This window comes from Sus scrofa, chromosome 1, assembly GCF_054392235.1.
Source record: "Sus scrofa isolate SSC_HxYL_T2T_F1_AM1 chromosome 1, Sscrofa_HxYL_maternal_Yorkshire_Landrace_v2.0, whole genome shotgun sequence".
Lineage (NCBI taxonomy): Eukaryota > Metazoa > Chordata > Mammalia > Artiodactyla > Suidae > Sus > Sus scrofa.
In genome coordinates, this window is record NC_139383.1 from 127,047,593 (window position 1) to 127,062,319 (window position 14,727).

At 39.4% G+C, this 14,727-nt stretch overlaps 1 protein-coding gene across 5 annotated transcripts in view; it reads right to left on the reverse strand.

Annotated features, from left to right (window-relative positions):
• UNC13C (unc-13 homolog C) overlaps positions 1-14,727 on the reverse strand; it is a 599,284-nt gene that overhangs the window by 558,730 nt on the left and 25,827 nt on the right. The window contains exon 4 of one of the 5 annotated variants that reach the window (XM_084969712.1): positions 14,560-14,641. The exons of the other annotated variants lie outside the window; for them this stretch is intronic. The gene's annotated coding sequence lies outside the window, so the exon portion shown is untranslated. The remainder of the gene's footprint in view (positions 1-14,559; positions 14,642-14,727) is intronic. 5 annotated transcript variants of the gene reach the window in all.

A 14,727-nucleotide genomic window follows, 5' to 3' on the forward strand; every position in this document is an offset into this window, starting at 1 on the left:
AAAAAAAAAAAAAAAAAAAAAAGGGAAGTGGGAATTCCCATCATGGTGCAGCAGAAACAAATCTGACTAGGAACCATGAGGTTTTGGGATCGATCCCTGGCCTCGCTCAGTGGGTTAAGGATCCGGTGTTGCCATGAGCTATGGTGTAGGTTGCAGAGGCAGCTCGGATCTGGCGTTGCTGTGGCTCTGGCGTAGACTGACATTTGTAGCTTCGATTAAACCCCTCCTGGGAACCTCCAAATGCCATGAGAGCCGCCCTAAAAAGCAAAAAAAAAAAAAAAAAAAAAAAAAAAAAAAAAAAAAAAAAAAGGAAGTTCTATCATATTAGGCATTTTAAGAATAAAAACATGATAAAAATTACATTTGAAAATGAGGGGAGTTCCCATTGTGGCTCAGTGGATTAAGAACCCAACATAGTTTCCATGAAGATGTGGGTTCATTCCCCGGCCTCATTCACTGGGTTAAGGATCTGGCTTTGCCACAAGCTACAGAGTAGGTCACAGATATGGCTTAGATATGGTGTTATGTAAACCCACAACTGTAGCTCTGATTCAACCCCTGGCCTGAGGAACTTCCACATGCCACAGGTATGACTGTAAAAAGAAGAAGGAAGGAAGGAAGGAAAGGGCAGAAGGAGGGAAGAAAGAAAGAAAAGGAGGATAATACATCTAAGTTCTGAGAGGATGTGGCTTGAGAAAGTCATGCCACACTGACCAACCAGTATGGCCTTGCAGCGTAGGGCAGGACACCCATCCCCAGTTAGGACAACGACTGAAGCTTGGGCACGAAATCACACACACACAGAAAAACACCATACCACAAATAAAACATGCCTGAAGATAACCAAACATTGGCTGGATATAATTCAGCCTGTGATTTGGTGTTTTATAATGCAAAAAAAAAAAAACAGACAAACAAACAAAAAATGCACAACTAATCATATTTGTGACAGCTAGATTTCTAACTTAGGCGAAGAAGAAAGTTTGCACTAATTCTGCCGCTTCACCAGCACCATGCCTTGTATGTGGTAGGTATTCCCATACAATTTCATAGAATTGAATCTACTACTTTATCACTGAAATATGTCACAGAATAAGAATAATAGTAACAGCCAAAAGTCTTTGTTGATACCGAACTACGTGTTTGGGTAGATAAATTTAATTCTTGAAAGAACACATTATAAACTCCACATTGTTTTAGGAGCCTGAGGGTGCTTTATCAGCTCCTTCCACTTGGAAATCTGTCAATTTCCCTTCACAAGGGTTCTGCAGGGACTTGGGGAACACATGCTCTGGCCAGGAGCCAAGGTTCACAAGAGATGGGGGCACTGTAGTGAGAAAAGGAACCAAAGAGATGGAGGAGAGAAATAGAATTTAAACCCACATTTTTGGGGGTTCCATAAACTGTCAGAGTGTAATTCCTCTGGTCTGAAACAATTTGGTCCTCATTCAAAATTACATGCCAGGACCTGTTTTCTACTAATGAAAATGTCAAGAAATTAACTCTTGGGTGTTCCCATTGCGGCTCAGTGGTAACTAAACCAATTAGTATCCATGAAGATTCAGGTTCGATCCCTGGCCTTGTTCAGTGGGTTAAAGGATCTGGTTTTGCCATGAGCTGTGGTGTAGGTCGTAGACAAGGCTCAGTCTTGTGTTGCTATAGCTGTGGTGTAGGCTGGCAGCTATAGGTCCAATTCAACCCCTAGCCTGGGAACTTCTATATGCCATGGGTGTAGCCCTAAAAAGAAAAAGAAAAAGAAAATAACTCCTGAGTTAAGTTTAAAAAAAATTATCGTACTCCTATGTGACCTCTCCTTGTGTGGGGGGGGAAGACTTTGGAAAGTTAAGTAGTGGTAGGGTAAACAAATTATATTAAAACCAACTTTGATAAAATTAAGTATTCAATTTATTCAATTTAGTCAAATTATTCAATCTATTTTACCAAATAAATCTCAGATCCTGGGTCTCCCAAACCTGGAAACAAATGCCTGCTTCTTGCTCAAATGAAAGACTTTTGTCAAAGCCTCTAATGTTTTCACAAAATTGTCTAGACTTCTGGACCTGCGTTACTGGTCCAAAGTTATTGTTTCGGACAAAGGCATAAAAATTTTGAACAGGAAAATTCAACCTGAATTGCAGCCCTGCTTCAAAAAACACACACTTGAGGGCATGTGTATGTAGTTGCACATAGAAACTCACTTGTTCTGTATTCCAAAAACATAGAATAACTTGTTATTCACCAAGGGCTCTATGCCCTTTCACACCTTAGTGACTTTTCTGTTCTCTCTACTTAGCATATCAGCCATGTCTAGCCCTCCCTGTCTGTATAAATTGTGTTTCAACTCCAAAATATTTGTCCAGTGAATATTTCACCAGCTGCCCACACTGAGCTTTCCTCTCTCTTTGCCATACTCTCCCACAGCCCAGGACATAGGCAATGGGAATTCTTCTGTATTATAATCTCATTTCCATCTCCATCCACTGGACTCTGTCTTCTTTAAGAGTAAGACTGTAACTTTCCCAATTGTAAACATCCTGAACAAAGCACACTTAATAAGCATTCAAGAAAGGGCTGTTGAAGAATTGGCCCCAAAGATACAATGTTACAGTCATGCACTATGAGTAGGCCCTAGAAATCTACTGAACAGCACCAGTGTCTACAGTTAGTAACATAATACACTGTATATGAAAAAGTTGGCCAAGAGAGTAGATCTTATGTTAACTGCCCATATCACAAAATAATAATTATTATAGAGAAGAAAAGGCAGGAGGGAACTTTCATTGATGAAAGATGTGTTTAACAGCATAGATTGTAGTAATGATTTCACAGATGCATAATTATCACAAAAAAATAAATAAATAAACCCATGTTTCGGACACTTATTCAATATCTTCACTTGGTTGTCCAAAATTAAACTACATTCAAAACCTAGTCATTTTCCTGAATTATTAATCTCAATCACTAGAATCCTAATGATTGACTTGCCCAAGACATATGCCCAGGAATCAGTCTAGATTCCATATGATCCATCCCATATCTATGCCTGATGGACATCACCTCGTCCCACCAGTGGTGCCTAGTTCTGAACTCCACAATTTCCAATCTGGACTATTATAACTATATCCTATCTGGTCTTTCTAACTCTGATTTGGCCCTTCTCTCAAATCCTCCTCTCTAAAATTAATTATTAAAAAGATATAAATCCTTCTACTTAAAACACTGACAGTCCCAGCAGCCCCAGTTCCTGGCACCCCCACAAGCACATCTGCCCAAGGCAGATGTAGCACCAGTTCCCTAGTTACTATATTATTGCCCCACTGATGTGCCTTTGTCCATATTGTTCCTTCTGCCTCCCTTCCTTTCTTCTTCCATCTATCCCCACATGCCTCACTCATGAATATCTCTAGAACATCTATATATCTTCAGTCCAGCAGGGATCAGCATCATCTTGTTTGACCTCATCAGTATCCAGCATTTTCTCCTCTGTGCCCCAACAATGCCTTGAAGGCTACCTTTGTTACGGTGCATTCCACCATGCACGATACAACATGAAAATTATGCGTGTGAAGTATTTATTTATGTGTCTAGTTCTCATGTGTGCCTGTGATTTAAAGGGCAGGGGCTGTGTTCTATTTAACTTTAAATCTCCATACTGTTTGATATGTAATAGACTCATAATGTTTGTTGGACAAATGAATAAATATATAGACAAATTCATGAATCGACAAATAATAATTCCATGAACCAAAAGACAAACCATAAAGATTCCAACAAGCCTGAACTAGATGAAATAGGCTTTCAATGATCCAGGGAAAGAAAATCTGTATAAGTAGAAGGCAAGCATCACAAACATTTATGTCACTTTCAGAGATCAAGAAGCACCCCTTGGCAAGAGATGGGAACTAAAGAGAAATTAGTCTGATGGGCAAAAGGGAAACAGAATGTGGAAAGCTTTGAAACATAGGTTTAGCAGCTCCATTTGATGAGGAGGCACTAATGGTTATTGATTTTCAGATGGCTTCTAGATGCAGATTGGAATTCCAGTTCTGAGACATATAAGCTGTATGAATTTGAGTAAGTTACTTCTATTTTACCTTCCCTTGTACATTTATTAAACTGGGACAGACACAGGATGTCCTCATAGGACAGCTGGAATGAGTTAACACATGTAAAGTGCTTAGAATGTTCGCAATATATTATAAACACTAGTACGTGTCAATTATCATTAGAATTAAGAGGAGTGTTGAAAAGATGCAAGAAGTAATCACAGAAGATTGTGTGGTAACTGTTGTGAAAATTAAGGTTGATAAATTAGGAGGCAATCTAGGAATCCTGCCAGATTGGATGATGAGTTGAAAAACTAAAATATTTTAAAGACACAATTGGAGGGGAAATGGAGAATGCCTTAAACCTATATTGAAACCTTACCTTCCCAGTCACTGGGTTCCCTCTCTCTCTCTCCCTCTCCACTATAACCCCATTATAAAGCCCCAGCTGCCTTGGCAAGGTTAGTTAGTCTCAAATATCACCTGTGGTACTTCCTTCAGACAAGTGGCCAGAATAGGGAAGGAGGCTAACATTAAATGAGCACCTATTATGTTCCAGAAACTTAAACTATCTCAGTTAACCCTCACAGAAACTCCTAGAAGAAGACATTATTGGGTCCATTTTACAGATGAGGAAACAAGAGGTTCAAGAGATTAAGAGATATGAACAAAATGACACAGCTAATAAATGGCACTATGTTATCCCCCCTCCTAAGAGCTTCAGCCAGAGCTTTACGAATGAGAACTAGAGCACACAGACAGCTTGGCCCTTAGTCCTGGAGTCTTTGAAGCCACTGGTTGCACGTGAAGTGAATGTTGCCAGTGGTAATGGACATATGTCCTAATACCCACCACACACAAACACACATACCTACTCTCTTCTTAAATATTATTATTTTTTAATGGAAGTAGCCTAGATCAGGACAAAATCAGTATCAGCAAGAGGTATGTAGGAGGGGAAGAGGTTGAGCGAGGGAGGAGAAGACCAGGGTATCATCATATGATACTTTGCTTGACTTCAACATATGTACCCTCAAATTGTATTCCCTTTAATTACATATCCACATATTATTTTCAGCAGTGAAATTTGGGGGTAAGATTTAAAGTTTTGGGAAGGAGATCTTTGAGAGATTAAAATAACTAAACTATGTTATGAGACGCCTTAGTAATAATACGTAAATTATTACTTACTATGTGCCAAACACTGTGTATGTAATTTTCTAAAATTTATCTCATTTCATTTCATAATAATAAGTGCGTGAAATAAGTATAATTATTTTCTAGAGAAGAAAGCTGAGGTTTCAAGTTTTCAAGGAAACTTGCCTTAGATCATGCAATCAACAAGCAACATAGTCTCAACTCCAGGTCCCTATTTGGTCTGCAAGTGTATAAACTCCAAACCTAGTATAAGGGTTCAATGGAGAGTAAAATTTTTGGCGATATGTTAACAAATCCAATTTGTATAAGGGCTATTTAACAGGAATATAAAGCTAGGTGTCCTGGTAGGCTAAAAGACCTAATGACCCTACGAACAGTCAACAATTTATTGCTAAATCATTACCAGAATGAAGTTAAAGTATTCTCAGATCAATAAACAATTTGAAGGTCCCTATCAAAGGCAGGAAAGAAGGTGAACTGAATATCTAGATGTTAACTTGCAAGAGAGAGACTGAAGACAAGGAGGATGGGTCTAAAACAGCCCTCTGAGGCTCCTGCTCAAGCCCTGCCCTCTGCACTGAAGCCTGAGGATTCTCTCACAGTCCCTGACTCTCATCTCCTGAATTCCCACCTCCGGCCTAGGACCCTCATGGTTGCCACCTGAGTTTCTGACCTTTTATGTGTTATTATCTGCTAATCACCACTATCAGCCCCATAGGGAAATCTCATTCATTTTTTATTTTTTTATTTTATTTTATTTTATTTTATTTTATTTTATTTTATTTTTATTTTTAGGGCCATACCCACAGCATATGGCAATTCCCAGGCTAGGGATTGAATCAGAGCTCTAGCTGCTGGCCTACACCACTGCCACAGCAATGCAGAACTAAGCTGCGTCTGCAACCTACACCACAGCTCTCGGCAATGCCAGATCCTCATCCCACTGAGCAAGGCCAGGGATTAAACCCACAACCTCATGGTTCCTAGTCAGACTCGTTTCCGCTGTGACACGACACAACAGGAACTCCTCATTCCTTTTTTTTTTTTTTTTTTTTTCGGCCACCCCAAGGCAAGCCAGGGATCAGACCCGAGCCACAGTTGCAGCCTAAGCCTCACATGCAGCAATGCCAGATCCTTAACCCCCTGTGCCGGCCAGGGATCAAACCTGGTCCCAGCACTTTCAGGATGCCACTGATCCAGATGTGCCACAGCTGGAACTCTGGAAATCTCACTCTTAACTGCTCCTTTGTTTGCACTGACTTTGTGTTAAGCACCCAGGACTGCCTTAGGACAATAAATCCCCTGCATATGTTAGTGGCATTAACATATACACACTACTATATGTAAAATAGATAACCAGTGGGGACCTATTAGGTAGCACAGGGAACTATGCTCAATAGTTTGTAATACCCTATAAGGAAGAGAATCTGAAAAAGCATATACTATATAAATATAATTTTGCTGTATACCGGAAACTACCACAACACTGTTAATCAACTATACTTCAACTTAAAAAGAAAAAAAAATCCCCCACTGGACGATAGCAAGATAGCCTCTGCTTCTCACAACTGCATCTCAGCAGTAAATACCCGGTAGTATCTGATTGCTGTTTTAAAAGACAATTTTCCCAAAAATAAATCAAAGAGAAATATAAAACATGGTTCACAAGTATCAGCTCAACAGTAAACTGGTGATTTGGAAAGGAGCGGACTGGAAGAAACTTGGCATCAGGTGGGAAGGAGGAGGGGCTGCTGCAGGGGCAGCTCATGGGAGCAAGGAGACCCCGTGGGAAGCAGCACCTGCAAGGACGCTGACCGTGTAACTTCACCGGCAGGATCCATAAAGCACAACAAAGTGAAAAGCCCCGGGTAGCAGCTGGGCCTGGAAGGGAAAGCTAGTCACACCAATACATTAGCCAGTGAGAAGCCGAAGGGACTGAGGAGAGGGAGCGGCAGTTATATATAATGTAACTGAAGGTCACAGGGATGACTATGACAATGAAAATTGCTGAAACATGGTAACGTGTATGAAATGTTCTTATGAACTCTTCATGTTTTGCCTTAAGGCAAAAAAAAATGCCAACGCATTTTAATTTTTTTTCAACAGTAATGAGCAAACCAGAAAATTATTGAGGTTTATCCTAAGCTAAATATGTTATTTCAAAACATTGAGCAGAGAGACCCATTTCCCCGAGTGAAGGCCAAATGATTGATGTCCTTCCGTATTCTAACCAATAAGACAGTTTGTGAATTTTCTCATCCTTCTACAGCCCATCTACGTTTTTTAGTCACCTCCATTGCTGCTACTTTGGTTTAGTACTAAAATATGAATAATTCTATAAGCACTTTGAAATAAAGTGCTTTTGCATCAACTCATTCGATCTTCACTGGTAACCTTATAAGGATGTTATCTGCAGTTTATAGTTAAGGATGCTGAGTATCATAGGTGCTTAAATAGTTGCCTGGATTTCCTGATTCCAAACCTTGGTTCCTTCACTATAACAATGAACATTCTCCTTACTTTAGACATTTAATATTGCAATTGCTTACTGACCTCCTCAAGTAATATGTGCTACCATTCCAAACCACATCATGAACTGATTTCCATCTAATCTTCAGATATATAATTTTCCTTTTGTGCTCCTACTACAGACTACTGCATATCCTTTACTCTAGGCCTCTTCATGGTTCCATGGATGCTCTAAGCTTATTCCTCCACTGTCTCTTTTATTCTTGTTCTTCACCCTGCCTCCAGCTAATCTGTCCTCACCCATATAAAAGACAGATCAAGACAAATCTTTCCCACAACAGTTTCTTTACCTACTCAGTTATCTTCTCTTTTCCATAGAGTCTGTATAGTCCAGACCATGGTAATCTTTCATTATCCATCTAACCATTAACCAAATACCCCTGTACATGTTTTTCTATTTGTTTAATACTTATTATACACCATACTCTGTCTTGAGTCCTTTGCATAAATTGCTGGATTAATATTCGTTTATAGTATCTGCAGAAGGTACTGTTATTGATCCCCATTTTATAGATGAAGAAACTGAGAATCCAAGCAGCTGGCCCAAAAACACATGGCTGGGAAGTGATGCAGCTAGGAAGGCAACCCAAACTGACTGGCTTCAGGGTCCTTTCTCATAAACACCAAGCTCGGCTGCTCTGCCCAGAGACACAGACCAACCTAGACAAAAAATGGTCATCATATAAATATGTTTGAAGAACTCCTGCCTTAAGAACCAGCTATAATTAGAGCTCTATTCCTTTTATTTGAAATTTGGTCCTTGTTGAAATGCAAATCTCACATAGGGGTTCCTATGTTTTAAGGCATGTAAGTCACTCTGTATCTCAGTATAAATGATTGTATCTTCAAGAGCAGGAGGGAGAGCAGAGAGAACACAAAAAAGCATGAAGATGGACAGTCCTCCACCAAAAGGGGCAAGTTGTAGGATAGACCAGATATGGGAGACTTGGGGGCCTAAAATAAGTTTTGCCCACTCACTATCTTGGCCATGACGTGGCCCTACTCCCAGCTAGATAGCACAGCTCTGGAGGATAGGCACTAAGTCTTTTTTAGTCTTTGCATCTTCTGCCCACTTACGTGAACAGAGGGCAGAGCACAGGTACACCAGCTACAGAGGTGCAGCTTAGGATGATATTTCAGAGCCAAGTTGTTTTCTGTGTAGCTTTCATTTACTTGGTTTTTGTCCTTAAAAGCCACCATCACACCTTTTTTCCCCAACTAAAACAGATGGGGAAACTCAATGAATATGACTGTTCAGTGCAGAGCTTCTTTGGTTGAATTCAAGAAGCAGGAGTTCCCACTGTGGCCCAGTGAGTTAAAAACCTGACATAGTATCCATGAGGTTGCAGGTTTGATCTCTGGCCTCATTCAGTGGGTTAAGCATCTAGCATTGCTGTAAGGTCCAGCATAGGTCATAAATGCAGCTTGTATCTAGTGTTGTTGTGGCTGTGGCATAGGCTGGCAGCTGCAGCTCTTATTGGGCCCCTAGCCTGGGAACTTCCATATGCCACAGGTACTAAAAAGACAAAAAAAGAAAAGAAAAAGAAGAAGCAGGCTGGAGTCCTGCTTGACCTGCTGCTTCCACACTAGTTACAACCCATGCAGATCCTCCATAGGGCCCTAAGGCTTGAGTGCAATTCAAACAGCACTAATCCTCAAATTGTGCACAACATGAAATGAAAACCCAGAAAGGTCAAAACACATGCCTGAGTTCACACAGCAGAGGTAGAACAAAAATGCAGTTTTCCTGCCCCAACTTCACTCTTTTGGGGTTTTTTTTGTTTTTTTTTTTTTCCTTCCCTATGCTGTGGTGACTTGCTCTAAGGCAATCACATCTAAGGTCCTGGCATCTTCCTACTGTGCCAACATTCTCTGATGTAGTAATCTAATTCAGTTCTTCAATGATTTGATTTTTACCTTGATTCTCTAGGTTCTCTAGAGTCAACATCTGTAATTTGTTGTAGCTAGAAAGTCTTTTGATACTAAAAGGGATTTCTGAAAGAAAATCTTAAGAGCCATTTTGACACGTGGTGGAATTCTCACTAGACACTTGAGCTGTATGAAGGAAAGCCACCGAGGAAAACATTCTGGAGCAAAAGTTGACCAAATTCTAATGTTTTCCATGTCTCTGTCCCACCAGGTTGGTTGGATATTTTACCAGTCTGGTGTCCTGTGCTAAGCCAGGGGCCCAGGTCCCTGTGAGAAGAAATTACATGCCTCCACCTGAGATTCCCAAGCACTTTTTTGATATTTTCATCCTAAAAGGAAATAATTAATCTGTCTTCAATGTTTCAAAATGATTAGTCCTTTAAAAAAAATCCTCACAAGGTAAACTATCACTCTTATTTGAACAACAACAAATTTTAATAACAAGAAAACTGAGACAGAAATCGTAAGGGACTTGATCAAGACTTACTTGAGTGATAGGGCTAGAATTTGAACAATTTTCTTTTCTTTCTTTTTTTTTTTTTTTTTTTTTTTGTCTTTTTGTCTTTTTGAGCGCTACACCTGTAGCATACAGAAGTTCCCAGGCTAGGGGTTGAATCAAAACTGTAGCTGCTGGCCTAAGCCGCAGCCACAACAATGCCAGATCAGAACTTCATCTGTGACCTACACCACAGCTCACGAAATGCCAGATCCTTAACCCACTGAGCAAGGCCAGGGATCAAACCTTCATCCTCATGAAGACTAATCAGGTTTATTAACCAATGAGCCATGATGGGAACTCCCTAGAATTTGAACAATGTTAAGTGTGGTTCCCAAACCTCCCTATACTACATGGTTCAAATGAGATAACTTCAGCTCTACCAGGGAGCACTTCCATCTGGGGACTAGGAGGTGCCCAGCTAAGTTGCAATATACATAATTCATTGCTCTCAGGGATGAACATGGAATGGAGACTTAAGCCAGACTGCCTGCTATGAGTCACGGCTTTGCCACACATTAGCTGCATAAAATGAGCAAGCCGTTTAACCTCTCTGTTCCTCAGTTTCCTCATCTGACAAATGAGATAATAATAGCACCAATCCCCTCATATTTCTGTAAGGATTCAATAAGAGACAATTAGAGGAGTACCTGGAATATCAGAAATACTCAAAAATGTTAGTTATTATTTATCTTTTTAATAAAAAGCAATAACATTGTGATCTGAGCAGACTTCTCCCCTTTTCCCATCCCCATCCTGACTGTAGGACAGCAAAGAAAGCCCCATTGTAACAAAGCACTTCTTTGGTGTTCATTTAGACTAGTGTAAATTGCCCAGTGTTTTTTCAAGGTAGATTAAGAATCATATTAAATCTGAAGTCTTGTGAGGAAGATAAAAATGTGTAGTGTTGTATGTGGTTAAAGTTATGTCTTTAAAAATGTTACATATGCAGAGTTGATGTTGTGGCTCAGCGGATTAAAAATCTGACTAGTATCCATGAGCTTGCAGGTTTGATCCCGGGTCTCGCTGCTCAGTGGGTTCAAAGATCCGGCATTGCCATAGCTGTGGTATAAGTTGCAGATGTGGCTTGGATCTGGCTGTGGTGTAGGCCAGATTCAACCCCTAGCCTGGGAATTTCCATTTGCTGTAAAAGAATTTCCATATGCCATAAAAGAGCAAAAAAAAAAAAAAAGTTACATATGCTAAAGGAGTAAATGAGAAACTTATCACAATGATTTTATTGATTCTAAGACATACATATTTTCACACTTTAATATTTCTGAAACTGGGATTGGGACCACAGAGAGTCCATGGTCCTTCACATGCAAACCAGAGATTATATTATCTATGATCTAGAAGTGTTTGCAAGATGTGTAAGGTTATGTGATAATGACAATGAACACAGTTATCACATTTCTGGTGGGGCAGTGTTTAGTTTCATCTATAGCTACTTTTTTCCTTACCTCTCCCTCCCTGAGTTCAACAAAATATTATTTAATCCAAAACTATGAAGAAAACCAGAGTGTCTGAAGTCCCTTACTTGGCAAGTTGGCTTCTAGGACTCCCTGAGGGCCCAGGCAGGGGTTAATGTGTCCCTGCATCTGTGTCATGGGCTCACTTGGACACCATAGATACCTCCTCTGAAGCATGCACACACTTGCACTACACTGCCTTACATGGATTACAACACTTTCACCAGGTCCTATCATCTCTCATTTTTGCATCTAACTTCCCTCATGGAATGTTTCAGGGTGCCTGATATTTAATGGTTTGATTAATTTTCATTGGGGAAAAAAAGCAGTGAAAAAAGGTACCAATGTTTTATGTACCATCACTAATTTGCTCAACTACAAACAGAACTCAACCTAAGTGTTCATAGGATGGATGCAGGAGAAAAGAAAGGGTTTCTCCTGTTTTTATTTTCCTTTTCTTTTCTTTTTTTTTTTTCTTTCTTTTCTTTTTGTTTTTCTTTAAGGCTGCACCCAGGGCATATGGAAGTATTCAGGCTAGAAGTAGAATCAGAGCTGTAGCTACTGGGCTATACCACAGCCACAGCAATACAGGATCCAAGCCACATCTACACCTACACCACAGCTCATGGCAACACCAGATCCTTAACCCATTGAGCGATGCCAGAGATCAAACCCTCGTCCTCATGGATGCTAGTTGGGTTCATTACCACTGAGCTGCGACAGAACTCCCTCTCCTGTTCTTAACACAAATTTAATATTCTCTTGAATGAAGTAATTATCACACATTCTGGAAAAGTAAGGTTCAAATGTTAAGATATTATTGTATTTCTCCAAGAGTTGCCCATACAATAAAATAGTTCAGCCAAAAATATGTCTTATGCTAAAATTATACTGAATATATATCTATAACAAGAAATTAGAATATTGCAGGCAATTTGGTATATTGATTAAATGTCCACATGTGTAATTAATGAAACCTAAAGAGCTCTGTAGCTTGGGTGTCTCAATAAAAATCTGTTCATAAAGTATTCCTCATAGATTATTAGGCATTACTAGTTTATTTTGTTCATTTTTATTGCTTTTGATCTGTCCAAAAATTACTGCAGTGACAAAAACATATCCTTAAAAGCAATACGATGGGTTAGTAATCAATGACAATTTCAGACTGATTTCTAACTGGCCAATAGGTGCATGGAAATGTGATCTATAGTATTAATTATTGTGAAATGAAGATTAAGAACCAAAATGGGATACCATTTTATATGGATAAACATGGATAAAATTTTAAAACACTGGTTCTTTACCAAATGCTGGAGAGGATGTGGAGCAACTAGAATTTTTATGCATTAAAGAAGACAAAGGTAAAGAACACAATCACTTTAGGAGTTCCCGCTGCAGTACAGCAGGTTAGGGATCCATTCTTGTCTCTGTGGCTGAGCAGGTTCATTTTCTAGCCCAGGTCAGTGGGTTAAGGATCAGGCATTGCCACAACTGTGGCATGGGTCACAGCTGTGGCGCAGATTCGATCCCTGGTCCAGGAACCTCCATATGCCACAGGTGCAGCTGAAAAAGCAATATATATATATACACATATGTATATATATATAATCACTTCAGAAAATATTCAGAAGTTTCTTATAGAGTTAAACCCACACTTAGTCTACAGCCCAACAATTTCATTCTTAAGTATTTACCCAAGAGAAATTCAGACATATTTTCTCAAAGAAACTTGTATAAGAATTTTTTTTTTTTTTTTATAGCCTCACTCGTGGCATATGGAAGTTCCCGGTTAAGGGTCAAGTCGGAGCTACTGCTGCCGGCCTACACCACATCCACAGCAATGCTGGGTCTGAGTCACATCTGCAACCTACAACCATCTGCCACACCTTGTGGCAACGGTTAGTCCTTAACCCACTGATCAAGGCCAGGGATTGAAGTCGCATCCTCACAGAGACTATGTTGGGTTCTTAACCTGCTGAACCACAATGGGAATTCCCAAGAAATTTTATGCAGCCTTATTAATAGTAGCCAAAAGGTGGGAAAATATCCATCAGGAAGTAAACAGATACACAAATTACAGTATGTTAAATAGTGGAGCACTGATCAGTAATTAAAAAAAAAAAAAAGAACGAACTGCCATTACACGTGAATCTCAAAACATGAGCAAAGAAGCCAGGCACAAAAGAGTAAATATTCTCTGATTCCATTTATATTAAGTTTGAAGCAAGACTAACCTATTGTAATAGAAATCTGAAAATTTATTGCCTATGAAGGGTGGAGAATGACTTGAAAGGGACATGAGAAAACTTTTGGGGTGATAGAAATGTCCTGTATCTTAACTGGGGTAGTAGGTGTGTTCATTTTAAAGAATTCTCCACATTATAAACCTGAAATCCATGCATTATACTGTATATAAATCTTATTCCAATAAAAAAATATAAATATATAAATAAAATTATAAAATGTACTTTGATAATGGAAGTAGCACTTGAGAATCAGTTTCCTAGAATGGTGGAGACTGGTTTAATTGATTTTAGTATGAAAATCAGGACTTTCAGTTGCCCCAGTTAGTGCTATTCCAGAACATGCAGTACTGAAAACGTAATGGGGCTATGCACGCAAAGACATAAGGGTCTAAGCAGAAAGCCATCCTGTTTAGGGAATAAAAGGTTCTTTTGACATTGAGTCTCATCACAAAGACCAGACCTCAATTCTCACATTTGCTTGGAAATCCAGCTGACATAGAAATGCTTCTTTGACTAAGGACAGACTGAAGTTATCCAGAGGTTTAATGTCATCCAATTGGAACAACTATAATAAGTATTCAGGGAGATATTTATTTCAGTGTTGTATGTTCACTAGGATACTGGAGTATCTTCTTGACAAAGGTCATAGCTCTTCCTGTGTTCTTGATTGAATCATCTCTCACCTCCTCTAGAATGATGCTCCAACAATGATCTCTTCTCTTGCTTGCAGCTTAATTCTCTTTCATTTTACTGGGTCTACCCAACCTAAGGAATAAGCATGTTTATATCCTACCCTACTATGAATAAAAAACAATCACAAGACAGCCTTCAGCTTTCCTTCAATGTTGTTA